This window comes from Castor canadensis, chromosome 5 (assembly GCF_047511655.1).
Source record: "Castor canadensis chromosome 5, mCasCan1.hap1v2, whole genome shotgun sequence".
Lineage (NCBI taxonomy): Eukaryota > Metazoa > Chordata > Mammalia > Rodentia > Castoridae > Castor > Castor canadensis.
Window position 1 is genome coordinate 121621500 of NC_133390.1, and position 16036 is coordinate 121637535.

A 16036-nucleotide genomic window follows, 5' to 3' on the forward strand; every position below is an offset into this window, starting at 1 on the left:
AGAAGGAGAGAATGTGCTTTTGTGTGAGGTTGTATGAATATATGTAGGAGGGAGTGTGAGAATGTGTGAGAGTATGCATGTGTGAGTGAATGTGTGTGAGTGTGACATGTGTATATCTCTGTGTATTTAAGAAGTGTGTGTGCCTGAATGGTTGTGTGTCTAATGATGCATGTATGAGTGTATGTGTGTAAGAGTATGTGTTTGTGAGTGTGTGTATGAAGGTGTGTGTTTAAGTGTTTGTGTAACACAGCTCACATAGGTTACAATTGTGAAATATACGTCTCTATGGTTTTTCATCAATTTTAGGTTTAATTCCAGAGTTTCTTAGCCTAGCCCTACTCATGTCTGGATCATGCAATTTCTTGTTGCTGTCCTCTGTGGAATGTTTGAAAGCATCAATGTTCTCCAAAAAAATAGATGACAATACTGATATACATTCATAATGATGATAAAGAAACTCTCCTACTCTTGGGGCTAAATCTGTGCTCTGTCTGTGCCTATTACTCCCTGTATGTAATGAACATACCCTGCTGGTCCTGAGCTCACCTGAGGCAGGCTTTTGTCTAGGCTCACACTGAAGTCCCCTCACTGTGTTCAGCACAGTAATACATGGTTGTGTCCTCTGTGGTCACAGAGCTCAGAAGCAGGGAGAATTGGTTCTTTGATGTGTCTCTGGAGATGGAGATGCGGCTCTTGAGGGATGGGCTGTAGTAAGTGTTACCATCATTTTCCATTTGCCCCAACCATTCCAGACCCTTCCTTGGGGGCTGCTGGAACCAAGTCCAGTAGTAACCACTGTTAATGGAGTAACCTCAGACAGCACAGGTGAGGTCAGTGTCTGTGAGGGGTTTATCAGGCTAGGTCCTGACTCTTGCAGTTGCATCTTGGAGAAGACATTTGGGGACAGAGTAAATGAGTAAGTCATTTGCTCAAATGTAGCATCACCATGTCATCCTTCACAATACCTGAGACACTCACATCTGGGAGTCACCAGCAGGAAAATAAAAGATTCACATGTGTTCCATGTTCTTATGGATAATGTCTGTGTCTCCAAGAGAATATACCCTCGTTTAGAAGAGCCTAAATTTAAGTAAATGTGAAGCTTCATCTGATGATGTAATTGGGTATTTGCATGTCAGATATATTCTGCATGTGAGTACATAAGAGGGATGGCCAAATCCCTGTCATCTAGCTCCCATGGGAGGAGGATGCTGGCTGATTTCTCAGGGAGGGTAGCCCTTTCTTGTCAGCTTCATCATCCCCAGGGTCTTGATTTGCCAGGAAATAAATGTGCTGAAGATGCTGATCCTGGATAGATATGTGCACTCACCACACCTATACTCAGTCACACAGAGACACTCACATACAGACTCATGGAGACCATTCTGAATTCCTAGATTTGTAGAACTTATTCAACTTGAAGACAGTTTCATCCGTAAACCTCTTGTCTATCTCTCTAACACAAAGTCTGAAATGTTAAAGAAATAATAATTCTTTTCCTATTGTGTTAGTCATAAAATAACCTATATAACATTGTACCACATCCCCCATCTTAATATAAAATCCCATCAAGCAAAGCCCGTAACATGTGACTCTTCCATCAGAAGCCCTCATTCCCTTGCAAGGGTGCACTGTCCTCTGCGATGAAACTGCCCCATACTTTCTCATTTTGTGTAATCTCTGATCTCTTTGCCAGTGACAGGAACCTGTGAGCTTTCTGTGAAAGTCTCTCTGCTCCCCTCTCTCTGAGATTTTCTAGCCTTCAGCACTGGGAAGATATGTCAGACCCCCACATCCACAGGAACCAAAAAGAATACAGACAAATGAGATTGCATTGTGTTATTGACTTTCTTCACCATACCAGCAGGGATTACAAAGTGAAGACCACCCACAAATAGTGAGGAAATTATTGAAAAACATTCTCCCCATTAGGACTTTCTGGCCAAATATATTGAGAACTACCAACTATTTAAGAGTAAGGAAACAAAATTAAATAAATTAAAAATCTATTTAACAGATTTAAATGGATATTTCATGTTCACATGAGTAATCCACACATGAACAATCTTCAAATTCTCTTACCATGAGGGAATTGCAAATTAAAATCACAGCGATATTTAAAAATATATTATATCCATGTTTGTGAAGTTAGAATGAAACTCACTGAGGCTGGACAGGGTGGGTAGGGTAAAAAAGAGTAATAGAGTGGTTAATCTCATTAAAATAAAAGATATCCACAGATAAAATACCCCTTTTAACAATGAATATGCAAGTAGAAATGTAGAACAGGAATGTAAAACAGGTCTTTAGGGGGCTGAGTAGTAGGAAAAGGCAAGGGTGAATTTAGAGGTAATAGTAGGGCTAATATAATTGAGACAGTTTGTACTGTTGCATGAAAAGAGAGCAATCAACATGTGGCAATCATTTTAAGTAGAGGGAGGAGAGGAGAGAATGGTGATGTGGATGAACCTAACCATGATACATTGTACCACAATAAAATATCATATAGCACTCATACATGCTAATAAAATGTTTACAAAAGAAAAAAATACTACTACTATAGCTCCCACACATACACTAATGAGCACATGTCCAAGGGATAGAAAGAAATCTTGTCAAAGTCATGTCTGCACACACATGTACAATAACAGCTGTTATTTATAGGAGCCAAGTAAGGAAGTTAACATAAGTGTTCTTGAAACAAGGAACAGATAATGATAATGTGGTGCTTTTACAAAACAGGATATTTTTAGCCTAAAATGAAAGAAATACTGTCACTTTGATGATGTGGATGAACCAGATGGTATAATCTTACATGGAATAATCTGGGCACAGAAAGACAAGACTGCATGGTCTTACTTATATGTGAATATAAAACAGTGGAATTCATAAAAGTAGAGAGTGAAATGGTGATTTGCAGAGGCTGTGATAGGTCAGGAAAGGGAGATACTAGGATAACTGTGCAGTGTTTCATTTTGACAGAGACACACATTTCAAAAACCTATTGCATAGTGCTGATAAAATATGGAAATGATGTAGTGTATATTTGAAATTAGCTAACAAAAAATATATTTGGTATTCTATTCATAAACATGATAAAATAGTTAATGTGAAGAACATGTTAATTAGCCTAAAAATCATTAAACAGTATGACAATATAAACACATTTTTATCTTACCTCATAAATATATATATATATATATATATATATATATATATATATATATATATATATATAGTTCAGAATGTAAGCATTTTACTAACTTATACAAAGCTGTGATGAGAAAATTCAGTGCTGACCCTGAATTTGTGATTGTAATTCAAGATGAGGCATAAATGCAGTCACCTGCCTTGGACGCCAGAAATCATGTGTGTGCATGAAATTCAAGCCCAACAGAGTGTGAATCACCAACACAGAGTGACCATGGAAATGATGGACACATGAGATAGATCTTAGGAAATTGTGTGGGCATAGTATATTGATGGCCTAATTTACCTTGAACCACCTATTGTACCTGGAGATGAGATTAAAGGGGGAGGAAGGGAGCAGAGCCCTGGTCCACAGTACTCATGGTCTGAGGACAGATTTCATTTGAATTCACTTGTTCAAAGGTAAGTCATATGATGGAGGAAAGTTCTTTGGTATACTCAAGAGGGAGAGTAGGAAGCAGGGCTCCAGGAATCTCATTCTCATTTTCCCTCTATCAACCTCAATTCTCAATGTGGAAGCTGAATGACCCATTTAATGACACAGTTCCCAGTGTTCCTTTCAGAGCCTCACCCAAAACATGGTCCAGCAGTGATAACAATGATTTAAATTTCCATGCTTGTCCTCCTACCTCCCTCATGGACAACTTCTGCATTGTATTCTTACCTGGTGTCCTCCTTATCCATTCAAGAAAAAATAATAGAGATGGGGAAACCCTGACCATGAAGAACCATAGTGTGCAAGTGGACCATGATGCTCAAAAACCCAGGGAGTCCAGGTCCCTGAGCGGCAGAAGTTTGTATCTGTTGATGCCCACCTGAGGCAGATGTTCTCCTGTCTGAAAAAGTGGACAGGTAGAATTAATATTTTTTGAGATGCTCTGGTGTTGAGGGGAAATCTTTTCTGATAATATTTAACACCTCTCCCTCACAGAATTGGACTATACTTCCTGGCTGTCTTAGCCAAATTATTCATTTCTAGGAGATTGAAGTACAAATTGGTTTACATTGTCACCCAGGCTTCTCTATGGAATTTTGAGGGACACATTTCCATCTAAACTATTAATTAATGAATGATGAGGCCTCTTGTGTTATATTTTACATAAAGGAGAAAAAGAAGGTCTTGTGGGATTAGGTGAAGAAAATTTTCTAGTGACAGTTCCCAAGGAATCCTTAAATAGAAAAAATTACCTCTTCCTTTAGTGATAATGTGAGAGAACAGATGGCAAAATGGGAAAAGAAACATCTCTGCTGGTATATGAAATGTTGGAGAGGATAGAAAACCACTGAGCCTAACATGGATTCCTTGACTGTTCCTGACAGCCCCTTCTTCTGGACTGAAATCCAGAGCTGGATGATCCTTAATTGCCTTCTGCAGGACATGAATTCTGTCCCCTGCAGTGAGATTTATGTCAGGTCTCCCACGAAAGTTCCCTCATTGTATATCTCACACAGTAATGCATAGCTTTTACATCTATGGTCACAGAGCTCAACTGCAGGGAATACTAGTTCTTATACATGTCTCTGGACATGGGGATGAAGCTTGTGAGGGATGTACTGTAGTCAGTGCTCCCAGAAGAACATATGTGCCCATCCACTCTAGCCCCTTTGCTACGTAGTGGCAGATCTGGGTCCAACAGTCATTACTTGTCATAAAGAAAACACAAGTGAGGGACAGGGTCTCTGAATGCTTCACCAGGTTTGGTGCTGACTTCTGCAGCTACAATTGTGACAGACCTGTACACAAAGAGCATCACGATCAGTCACACACCAGAAACCCATGTCCAGGTCTGTCTCCCGGGAACCCTGAGCTACTCACAGTATTGAGCTGCCACCATGGAGAGGAGAATCCCCAGGACTCCTGTGAGGAGGAGACATGGGCTTCTCAGTCAGGACTGGGCTTTCAACTTGAGCCTTTTTATTTGTTTTCTCTTAGAATTCATTCAGGTGATTATACAGGTCATCTTTAATTTCATTGGTCATTCTCATATATAGTCTTTTGAATTTTCTCCGGAATTAAATGAACTTCATCTTCATTTGAGATAATACTTAGGAGTTGTTAATTTTGGGGGAAGTATGTTGACTTGTTTTTTTCATATTTTGTGTCTCTCTGTTGAGATTTGCACATCTGAAAGCAAGGTTTTCATTGGGAGTTTTAGTCACATTTAGTCTTTCAGGTCAAGTGTTCTTCATGTTCTGGCAGGAGTTTGTAATGGAGAGTTGATGTCATATTCCTCAACACTAGCCTGGATCTGTAGCTCAATAGCAAATATTCGCCCACTTGCTCAGTGTCTTGGAGCATATGCCCAACATCATAGAGATGCAAGAAAATTAGCTGTAGTTTTTAGTGTTCAGGTTGCTGTTGCATGTTTGGTTAGGTCAGGGCAGGTCAAGGACAGTTATCCACTTCTGTGCTGCTGACACTTTAAAAGCTTCTTTTCTTTTTGAACCCAGACCAACCCTATGTGCAAGGAGGTATGCAACCTGTGGACCAGGCAGAATCTCACTTATCTATTGGCTCCACAGATTCTAAGCCTAGAGATGTTCACAGAAAGGTTTGGGTAGTTGAGGTGCAAAACAGCCTGACTTCTGCACATCTGCAACAGAACTGAAGGACTCAGTGTCTAAGAGCGTTCAGATTCCATACAGCAGTCCATTGCATTTGGGTGGGAGGAGCAATGGAAACATTTGGTTCACAGAACTTGCACTTGGAGCTTGGTTCAGCCTAGCTATAAGCACTCAAGTTGCAGGCAGCTCCTGGAGCCCAGTCTCAGTGCCTTCAGACCCCACTCAACAATTTTCAAAAAATTGTGAGAGAGAGGGCTGAAGATATCTTGTAGTTCTAAGGGCCTGTTTTCAGAGCTTTTGGTGCACCTGACAGCAAACATTTGCAGTTGTCAGACAGCCCCTGGAAGCCATTCTCACTGCAGGCCACAGTTGGGTGCTGTATTTCACAGTGATCCCTAGATGATGGGACTTGTTACATGCCAAAGTTGGTGTGGTCACCAACTACCTCATGGTTCACTGCTGGAACTCATTGCTATTTAAAGATCTCACTCGGCTAATGTCAGAATTTTTCACTCTCCATTAGCACCTCTCATGGCCATCTCACATGCAGACACTGAAACAAGGGGTTCCAAGATTCTCTTAGCAGGGATATGTTTTTCTATCTCTCAAGTTCTCAGTGTAGCTAAGTCTAGAACATTCATCTGTCTGTCAGTTAAGAGATTTCAAAGACTAGCCTGTCATCAAGGAGAAGTCTTTGTCACCCTAAATTCCAACACTTGACTTAATGTTGAGGGAAATGAGAACTGTGGCACAGCCAAATCTGCTACAATGTCACCAAAGTCACTTAGTGATCCTTGTGAAGGTGGCTTTGTTTCTCTCCCTTTCTTATGGGCTGAATTGTGCCTGTACATTAAGTCGGTGTCCTAATTTGATTGTGACATTTATGTTTCCCCATTTTTCCTGCTGTTCTCTCCAACTTTCAAGTTTCCTAATGTCCTTCCACTCTTTCTTCTTTATTATCCTGAATCTTCTCACAGTCAAACAGAGAATTTCAAGTCTGCTATCTTTCCCCACATGTAGTGCAGCTGTTTTTGAAAACTGTATTGAAGTTTCCTTCAAAATTAAAAACAGATCAATCATATGATCCAGCAATGCCATTTGTAAGAAAAAATACAAAAAACGTGTAGTCTATGTATGAAAAAAACACCTAAAATCACTTGCTTCTTCAAGTATTATTAATTATCCACCAGGTACTACCAGTGGATAGATAGACCAAAATTGTGTAACGTGTAGACAATGAAACATTATTTAGTCAAAAAAGAATGGCACTTTTGTAATGATTATATAATTAATGGAATAGATTGTAGCTGAAATATGCCATGTTGATAAGGAGCAATACCACATGATGTCACTGATACACAGAAGATAATATTGGATCTCACTGAAAGAGTGAGAGGGACAGTGGTCACTAGAGACTGGAAACATTGGAGGAGGGGGTGGAGTGAGGAGGAATGGTTACCAAATATGGTTAAGAAGAAACAGTTATAGTGATCTATAGCATAGTGGGAAAGCATAGTTAAAAACATTATTTTGCATACTTCAAAATAACAGGAGAGGAGTGTAAGCATTCCTCCAATTGAAAGTAAATGATAGATGTCTAATTGATGGATGTTATTTTTTACATTTAATCTTTATACATTCTGTGTATCAAATATTATACTCTGTGTGTTTGATATTATGCATTAATGTATAAAGTACCTAATGAAAATGTAGGTACACAGATGTGATGAGCATTCATGGGATTTGTGTTCAAAATCTATAACAAAAATAAAATAAATAGCATTGGGGAATAGCATTTGCCTAGTATAAGTGAGGGTTTGTGTTCCACATTTAGAGCTACAAAAAAATTAAAATTAAATTAATTTTAATTAATTAATTTGCAAGCTTGTGTGTCTGTTAGAGATATTCCCACATTCTAAGGAACGTTTGTAATCTAAGTCCAGTTATTTTTAAAATGCAACCTAATACTACAGAATACTATTTATTCAAGTAATGTAAAATATATTCAAAATTCAAAATTTTAAAAGTCAAATTTATATAAGAATGTGATTGTATTATAACCACTAAAAGTCCTTAAGTAAGCAAATATCTATCTGCAAATGAGTAATGACCAATATGATGGCAAACAATTCAGTGTCCACTGACGATCAGGAATGAGATTAACAGCCCTGCAAGCACAAATTCTGAAGCGATTTTCAGTGATGGAGTGGAAATCAAAAATGATCTTTCAAGGAAACACTCATTCATCTATATTGTCACTGTTTACCAATAATAATTCATTATAAGATCTAAAAATTTTAATAAGATTTTTGAAACATGGATACATAAAGGAAAGTACTAAGTATTATTATATATAGCAGGAGGACAGACAGAAATTAAAGTTAAAAGAAAGATGATACCATTTATTATTATAACATCACTTATTATTAGTGAGACCCAATCTCAAAGCTGAGCATGGTGTTCTGTGCCAGTGGTCTCAGCTCCATTGGAGTTGTAGGTAGGAGGATCACAATGCAAAACCCAAACCCCAGCAGAGGGGAGTGAGGAAAAATAGTTTCCACACACCACGAGGAGGAAATAATTCTAGTATTCATGGTGGGCTCACTAAGATTACAATAGGTTTCATATTTCACAATAGGGGAAGAACTGTATGTAGGTTTCCAGAAAAAGACAACTGATAAATGTTTGAAGATATGGATGTGCTACATTTCTAATTTTAGCGTTACACATTGTGTGCATGCATAAAATAATGTATACTATCTGTTGAATATTTTGTGTCAATTTAAAACATTAAATGATGAGGCTGTTGGGTTAGCTCACTGGCACAGCAGGTGAAAAAAATAAATAGCACTGTGACATAGTGCATGCTTAGCATAAGTGAGACTTTCTGTAAAAAACCGTAGTACTAATACATTTTTAAATAATGTAAATTAATGAACTTTCTTAAATTGCAGACTTGTGCAACTACATAGATATTCCCACATTTTAAGTAATGTGTTAATGTTATCACAATTATGTTTAAAATATAACCTAGTACTCTTAATTCAGGCAATGTAAAATATATTCAGTGTTCAAACTTGAAAAATCTAATCTCATTTAAAAAAGAAGTTTATTATAAGAAGAAGGGATGTCAGATCAACAGATGCCTGAGCCTCTGTGTGACCTCCTTCCTCCTTTGTCAGTCCGCTAGCAACACACCATGAGATAGGGTGATAAGGGTGAGCCCCTGGAATCAAGGCTGCCTGTGTACCTCAGTGAGATCCAGGGTAGCCTGTTCTGCACAGTGTGGTCCAGGTCCAAGGGCACAAAGGCCTGTAGACACTCCAAATCATGGGGCACGGTAACTTAGGCTAACAGGTGAAGAGTGGAATCCCGCAAGCCTGATGTGCTCAGGTCACCCATGTGCTCCTGTTGTACCTGCCCCATTTCCCTAGGACCTACTTAATTGAGAAATCTTCCACACAAAAGAGGGGCGCCATCTTCCAGGTTCTTCATGCTTGGTGGCTGGGCTGCCATAGCAATAGGCCATGCAGGTGCTGCCTCAGGACGATACAAGTTCCAGTGGCTGTGAGCCAACTGTGACATCACAACCAAGTCTTTCCTTATTGGTTGGACTATGCAAGCAATCCCTCTAAGGCCCTCCCCATTCAGTCTCCAGCCACTTTTGTGGCAGTTTCCTGACAAGATCTTCAGATCTGAGCATTGCTTTTCTTCTCCGTTTTCCCTCATCAGCTTGTTCAAGTTTGAACAAGCATGACATTTCCATCCTGTTCCAAAGAACTCCCAATCTGGAACCCACAGTTTGGAGGGCAAGTAGAGTTTCTCATGGTGAGTACAAAAACACCTCAATCCCTTTGCAGTTCCATCAGCCAGGAAAACTCCATTAACATTGGATAAGGCAACTTCCCTCTCAGAACTACATCTCCCATCATGTGGGAAGGTATTCCCTTACGTGGACACAAAATATACCACACTGGGAAAAAGGGGTTGTTCTTTCAGGCTTCAGTGTTCCTAACTTCAACAAACCACACAAACACATGCACTGGCTGACAAGAGCCTAAAAGGGACCACATTAATTCACTTAGTGTTCACAAAGAATTTAATTCACTTTGATTGAGAAATACACTGGCACACACAGGGTATATCCAGTGAATTCTTAGCATTCCCTAGGTAGTGAAATGGTTACCACCTCGCCAGTGAACATCAGCTTTCAGGAACACCAGAAAATATGGAATACCATGTAACACTCAGGAGGGACATTCATTTCTACAAAGGTTATCTGAGGGCAAAAACAGTACACCTTTCATTCATGGAACTGAACACATAAAGTCAGAGTGACACAAGGCTGTTCCTCAAGTGACTTTGGGAATTAACCTAATTTCTACAAATCAGTGAAGGAAAATTGAACAACGAACATCACACACACACAAACACACACACACACACACGTACATACAAGGTGGTGATATCCTAATTGTTATGAGTAAATGAGTAAATACATTCTATCTACTGAATAGCAGCATTGAACAAGACCAGAAGTCATTGAACACCAGGACACCCTGATGCATTCCATCTATTTCCACAATGTTAATGACAGATTTTGATTCAAGTAGTCTTCTGCATGCCTAAGGGATGTATGTTCTCAATGAGTGTGAAATAGATTGTAGTATGAGAGTTTATTAGAAAGAGAAAGGAAATTAATACATGATGACACTATTAATATTATGCATGCATGCACACACATACACACACACACTCACACTAACACACACAAACACACACACACACACAAGAACACTGCCTATATGCAATGCATGTGGAAGGTTACCCGCAGTAGCTGAAATCTGGGGACACTACTGAGGGGACACTTTCAGCACTTAAACAAGAATCAAACTTAGAAAAACACATGAAGTGACATTCTTTCCAACAAATTTTTAAAACAAAAACATACTACCTCCTTTATGCCAATGAACAAGTAAAGTCTAATCCACCAGAGTCTGTGTTGCAGTGATCATTTGAATTGAAATCATTTCTAGCAAGTCAATGATGCCCATTACACATGTGTCAGGACACTGGGACATATGCTGGGCATATTCAATGAATGTTGAATATTTCCTCCTCAGACAATTTATTACACATGAACTGGGGAATAGCAACATTGAGCAAAACTCAAAATTTCTAACTTCCAGGAATCATTCCTAACTTGGGTGATATGAAACAGAGTATCTAACAGAGACTGATCCAGGAAATATTTTACAACCACCCACATGCCCCAATACACAAACGCACCCACAGAGTGGCTGTGTTCCATGAATATTAACTATTTTGGAGTAAGTGAATTTCTGGGGTTTCATCTAAGAAAAGTACCTTTCAGCAGTACTGATACTTAATGAATGTCAGGGAACACTGGTAAATGAGGTTTATATCTTCAAACCTTTGTTGCCTGTGCTTTAATGTATCCTGCAAGCCAGAGAAGAAGTGATCTCAGGTCAACAGGTGCCTATGCCTCAACTTAAACTTATCTCTCCCTTGCCAGTCTGCTAGTACCACACACTGAGATCAGGTAGTCAGGGTGAGAAGCAGAAATCAAGGAAGCATGTGTACCACAGTGGGGTCCAGGGTGCCCTGTTCTGTTCAGTGAGATCCAGGCCCAAATGGTCCAAAGGCCTGTGGACACTAAAAACCATGGGATATGTAGCTTAGGCTAGCTGTGAAGAATGGAATCCCCCAATCCAGATGTGCTCAAGTCACCCATGTAATTCTCAACCTGCCCCATTTCCCTAGGCCCCACTTAAGTGAGAAGTCTTCCAGAAAAGACAGAGGCACCTTCCTCCAGCTTCTTTCTGCTTGGCTGGCTGGTCTGCTATAGCACTAGGCCATGCAGGAGCTGTCTCAGGACTATCCAAGTTCCAGGGACAGAGAGCCCACTGTAACTTCATAAACAAGTCTTTCCTGATAGGACAGACCACATAAGCACTCCCTCTAAGGCCCCTCCCCCTCCAGTCTCCATCCAAATGTGTGGCAGTTTCCTGACAAGATCTTCAGATCTGAGGATTGCTTTTCTCCTCCATGTTCCCTCGTCAGCTAGCTCAAGGTTGAACTGGCATGACATTTATGTCCTGTTCCAAAGAACTCCAAATTTGGAACCCACAGTTTGGAGGACAAGTAGAGTTTCTCATGGTGAGTACAAAAATACCTCAAGCCCTTTGCAGTTCCATCAGCCAGGAAAAATCCATTAATATTGAATGAGGCAACTTCCCTCTCAAAACTACATCTCCCATCATGTGGGAGGGTAGTCCCTTTTGTAGACGCAAAACATACCACACTGGGAAAAAGGGGTTGTTATTTCAGCCTTCTTTGTTCCTAACTTCAACAAACCATGCAAACACACACACTGGCTGGCAAGACCCTCAAAGGAACCACGTAATTCACTTAATGTTCAGAAAGAAATTATTTCACTTTGATCTGAGAAATACACCACCACAAACAGGGTATAGCCAATGAATTCTTAGTATTCCCTAGTTAGTGAAATTGTTACCACCTCTCCATTAATCCCCAGATTTCAGGAACACCAGAAACTAAGGAATACTATGAAACATTCAGGAGGATATTCATTTCTGCTAAGGTTCTCTGAGGGACAAAACAGTACACCTTTCATTCATGTTACTGAAGACATAAAGTCAGATCAACACAAGGCTGTCCCTCAAGTGACTTTAGGAATTAACCTAATTTCTACAAATCAGTGAAGGAAAATTGAACAACAAACATTACACACACACACACACACACACACACAAACACACAAGGTGGTGATATCCTAATTGTTATCTAGTAAATGAATTCCTTACCTTGTATCTAGTGAACAGCAATGTTGAGCAAGACCAGAAGTCACTGAACACCAGGACACCCTGGTGCATTCCATCTATTTCTACAGTGTTAATGACAGATTTTGATTCAAGAAGTCGTCTGCATGCCCTAAGCAGAAGATATACACAATGAGTGTGAAATAGTTTGTAGTATGAGAATGTATTAGAAAGAGCAAAGAAATTAATACACAAATGCACTATGAATATTACACAGATACACAAAGACAGACAGACAGACACACTCACAAACACACAAACACACACACACACAGAGACAGGAACCCTGTCAATATTCAAGGCATGTGGAATGTTATATGCAATAGCTGAAATCCTAGCATTGACCTACTGAGCTGAAACTTTCAGCACTTAAACAAGGATCAGATTCCAAGATGGCAGCTAGAGGTAGGAAGCAGAAAGTGAGCCTCCTATAGTGAAATCTTGGAGAGATGCTGGAGATACACTTTGCAGGCATAATCACTGAGAAAAGGCATAACTTTGACCCCTCCACACCTCCAGCCGGCGCAGAGAATCTCCACTTCACGTTAAACGGAGAAAAGAGGAGGGACCCCAGGCCGCCAGTGGCCGGCACCCACTGGGAAGATGTGGACCAGGTGAGCTTCGTGGTACCGCGGTTCTCCCAGAGACAAGCCTGGGCCAGAGCATCATAGCACCCTAGACAGACTGACCTCCACCCAGGGAAAAAAAGAGAAACTGAGTAATAAACAATAAGAACAATTAAGACACACTGGAAAGAGGGTGGGGCGCCCTGAGCGCTGAAGATTAGGGGAAGGGAATCCTTCCCGGGACTGTAAATAAACAAGCCGGGTGGGCCGGAGAGGCTCTGGCAGGAGAGGGGTGCGCGCCCAGCAACCAGGAGCGGGGAAGCTAGTGAGAGTGGCAGAGGGAGAAAAATTCCACAGGAGAGGAGGGAAGACACACTTCCCACATGAACTGTAAACAAACATGGTGGCCGGCAGGAGCAGCAGCACTGCCCAGTAAGCAGGAGCAGGAAAGCTTGTGAAAGTGGCAGTGGGAGGAAAACTGCACAGGAGATGGGGGAAGACCCACCTCCCACATAAACTGTAAATAAACAGGCAGGCCTGACAACGCAGGGGCAGTGTCACCTTTCCTAGTGTTTGGAAAGGGGAAAGCTTGTAGCAGAGGCTCCCGCACAGGAGAACTCTGAACAAACAAAGCCTGTGGGACCAGGTGAGTGCTAAGTTCACCCTAGAGATCTGCATAAATAACGCCGCCAACTACAGCAAGCTGAGAGCAGCAGGCAGGCAAGCCACAGTTGCAGATACCACTCTCAGAACGGTCACCAGACTCTTTTATTTTCTTTTTCTCCCTACCTTTGATAAGAGAACAACCGAATTACACCTGCAAGCCTAAAAACTTACTGAAACTGTATTGCATTTGAACTTGGGACACTTGGTGGGGCTTGTGTGTGTGTGTGTGTGTGTGTGTGTGTGTGTGAGTGTGTAGTTTTGTTCTAATTTATGCATCCCCTTTGATGAGACAACTACAGAACAACATCTGAGGCACCAACTCCAGGACTGGAGATTGAGATGGACACCCAAATTATTAAGACTGAAAGTGCATTGCATATAAGCTTGGAAGTTTCTTGTTTTTTGTTTTTTTTTCTATTTTCCATTTTATTTTAATTCATTTTTATATATAGATATTTCTTTCATTTACTTATTTTTAATTTTTTTATCTTTGATTTTCAATCCTCTCTCTGTCTCTCTAATGTCTGTTCAGCTTATTGTCGATTACTACACTAACACTCCCTGTTTATACCTTTGAAGCTCTCTTGTCTGATACCTTGTTCTGCTTTCTCCCTCTTGTCTGTGTATTTGTTTTTCCCTTTTCTTTAACTTCTTGCTTTCCATCTCAGCTCACCCTTCCATTCTAAATATTACCATTGTTATTATTACAAGGTAGAAAATACTTAATTGCACACAGTACAGGGACAGTAACAACACCAACGACAATGACAGGAAGACAGAAAAAACAGGGAAACCAGTTTCCCCACAGCAAAAAATTAGTACAGGAACCAGAGGGGAATGAAGAGAACAGAAACTCAGATCCAGACTCCAACAAAATGAAGATAAACTATGCCAAAGGATCCAATGAAGCCCACAAGAATAATTTAAAAGAAGACATACTACAAGTACTCAATGAGAATTTTATAGAGATGATACTGGATAGGATCAACCAAAATGTACAGGAGACACTCAAGAAATTCCAAGACAACAAAAATAGAGAATTTGAAAAAGCAAAAGAAGAAATAAAGGAAACCATAGAAGCACTATATAAACACCAAAGTGAAAGAGAGAACACAATGAATAAACAGATAAATGAACTCAGGACAAAAATAGACAACATTAAAGAGGAAAACTGCCAGGATATGGAAAACCTCAGAAAAAAGAACGAAACAGAACTGCAAAACTAAACAGAAGGCCAATCCAGCAGAATAGAACAAACAGAAGACAGAATCTCAGAACTTGAAGATGAAATAGTAATTAAAGGAAAAACCGATGAACTATTAATTAAACAACCCAAGACCTGTGAAAAGAAAATGCAAGAACTCACTGACTCCATCGAAAGACCAAACTTGAGAATCATGGGCATCGAAGAAGGAGAAGAGGTGCAAGCGAAGGGAATGAGTAATATATTCAACAAAATAATAATGGAAAATTTCCCAAATCTAGAGAAAGATATTCCCATAGAGATGCAAGAGGCCTCCAGGACACCAAACAGACCAGATCAAAATAGAACTACTCCACGACATATCATCATTAAAACAAAAAGTTCAGAAACTAAGGAAAGAATATTGAAGGCTGTAAGAGAGAAAAAACAAGTAACATACAAAGGTAAACCCATCAAAATCACAGCAGACTTCTCAACAGAAACATTAAAAGCAAGAAGAGCATGGGGTGAGATCTTCCGGGCACTGAATGAAAATAACTTCAACCCCAGGATACTCTACCCAGGAAAGCTATCATTCAAAATAGATGGAGCAATAAAAGACTTCCATGATAAGCAGAAACTAAAACAATATGTGACCACAAAGCCACCATTACAAAAGATTCTGCAAGGGATTCTGCACACAGAAAGTGAAACCCAACTTAACCATGAAAAGGCAGGCAGCACCAAATCACAGGAAAAGAAAAAGCAAGATAGTAGAGAGTAACATCAAGTTAGGTACACACAATCAAACCTTACACAACTAAGACAACTAAATGCCAGGAATCACCACATACCTATCAGTACTAACGCTTAATGTTAATGGACTTAATTCACCCATCAAAAGACACCATTTAACAAAATGGATTAAAAAAGAAGATCCAACAATTTGTTGCTTACAGGAGACTCATCTCACTGACAGAAAT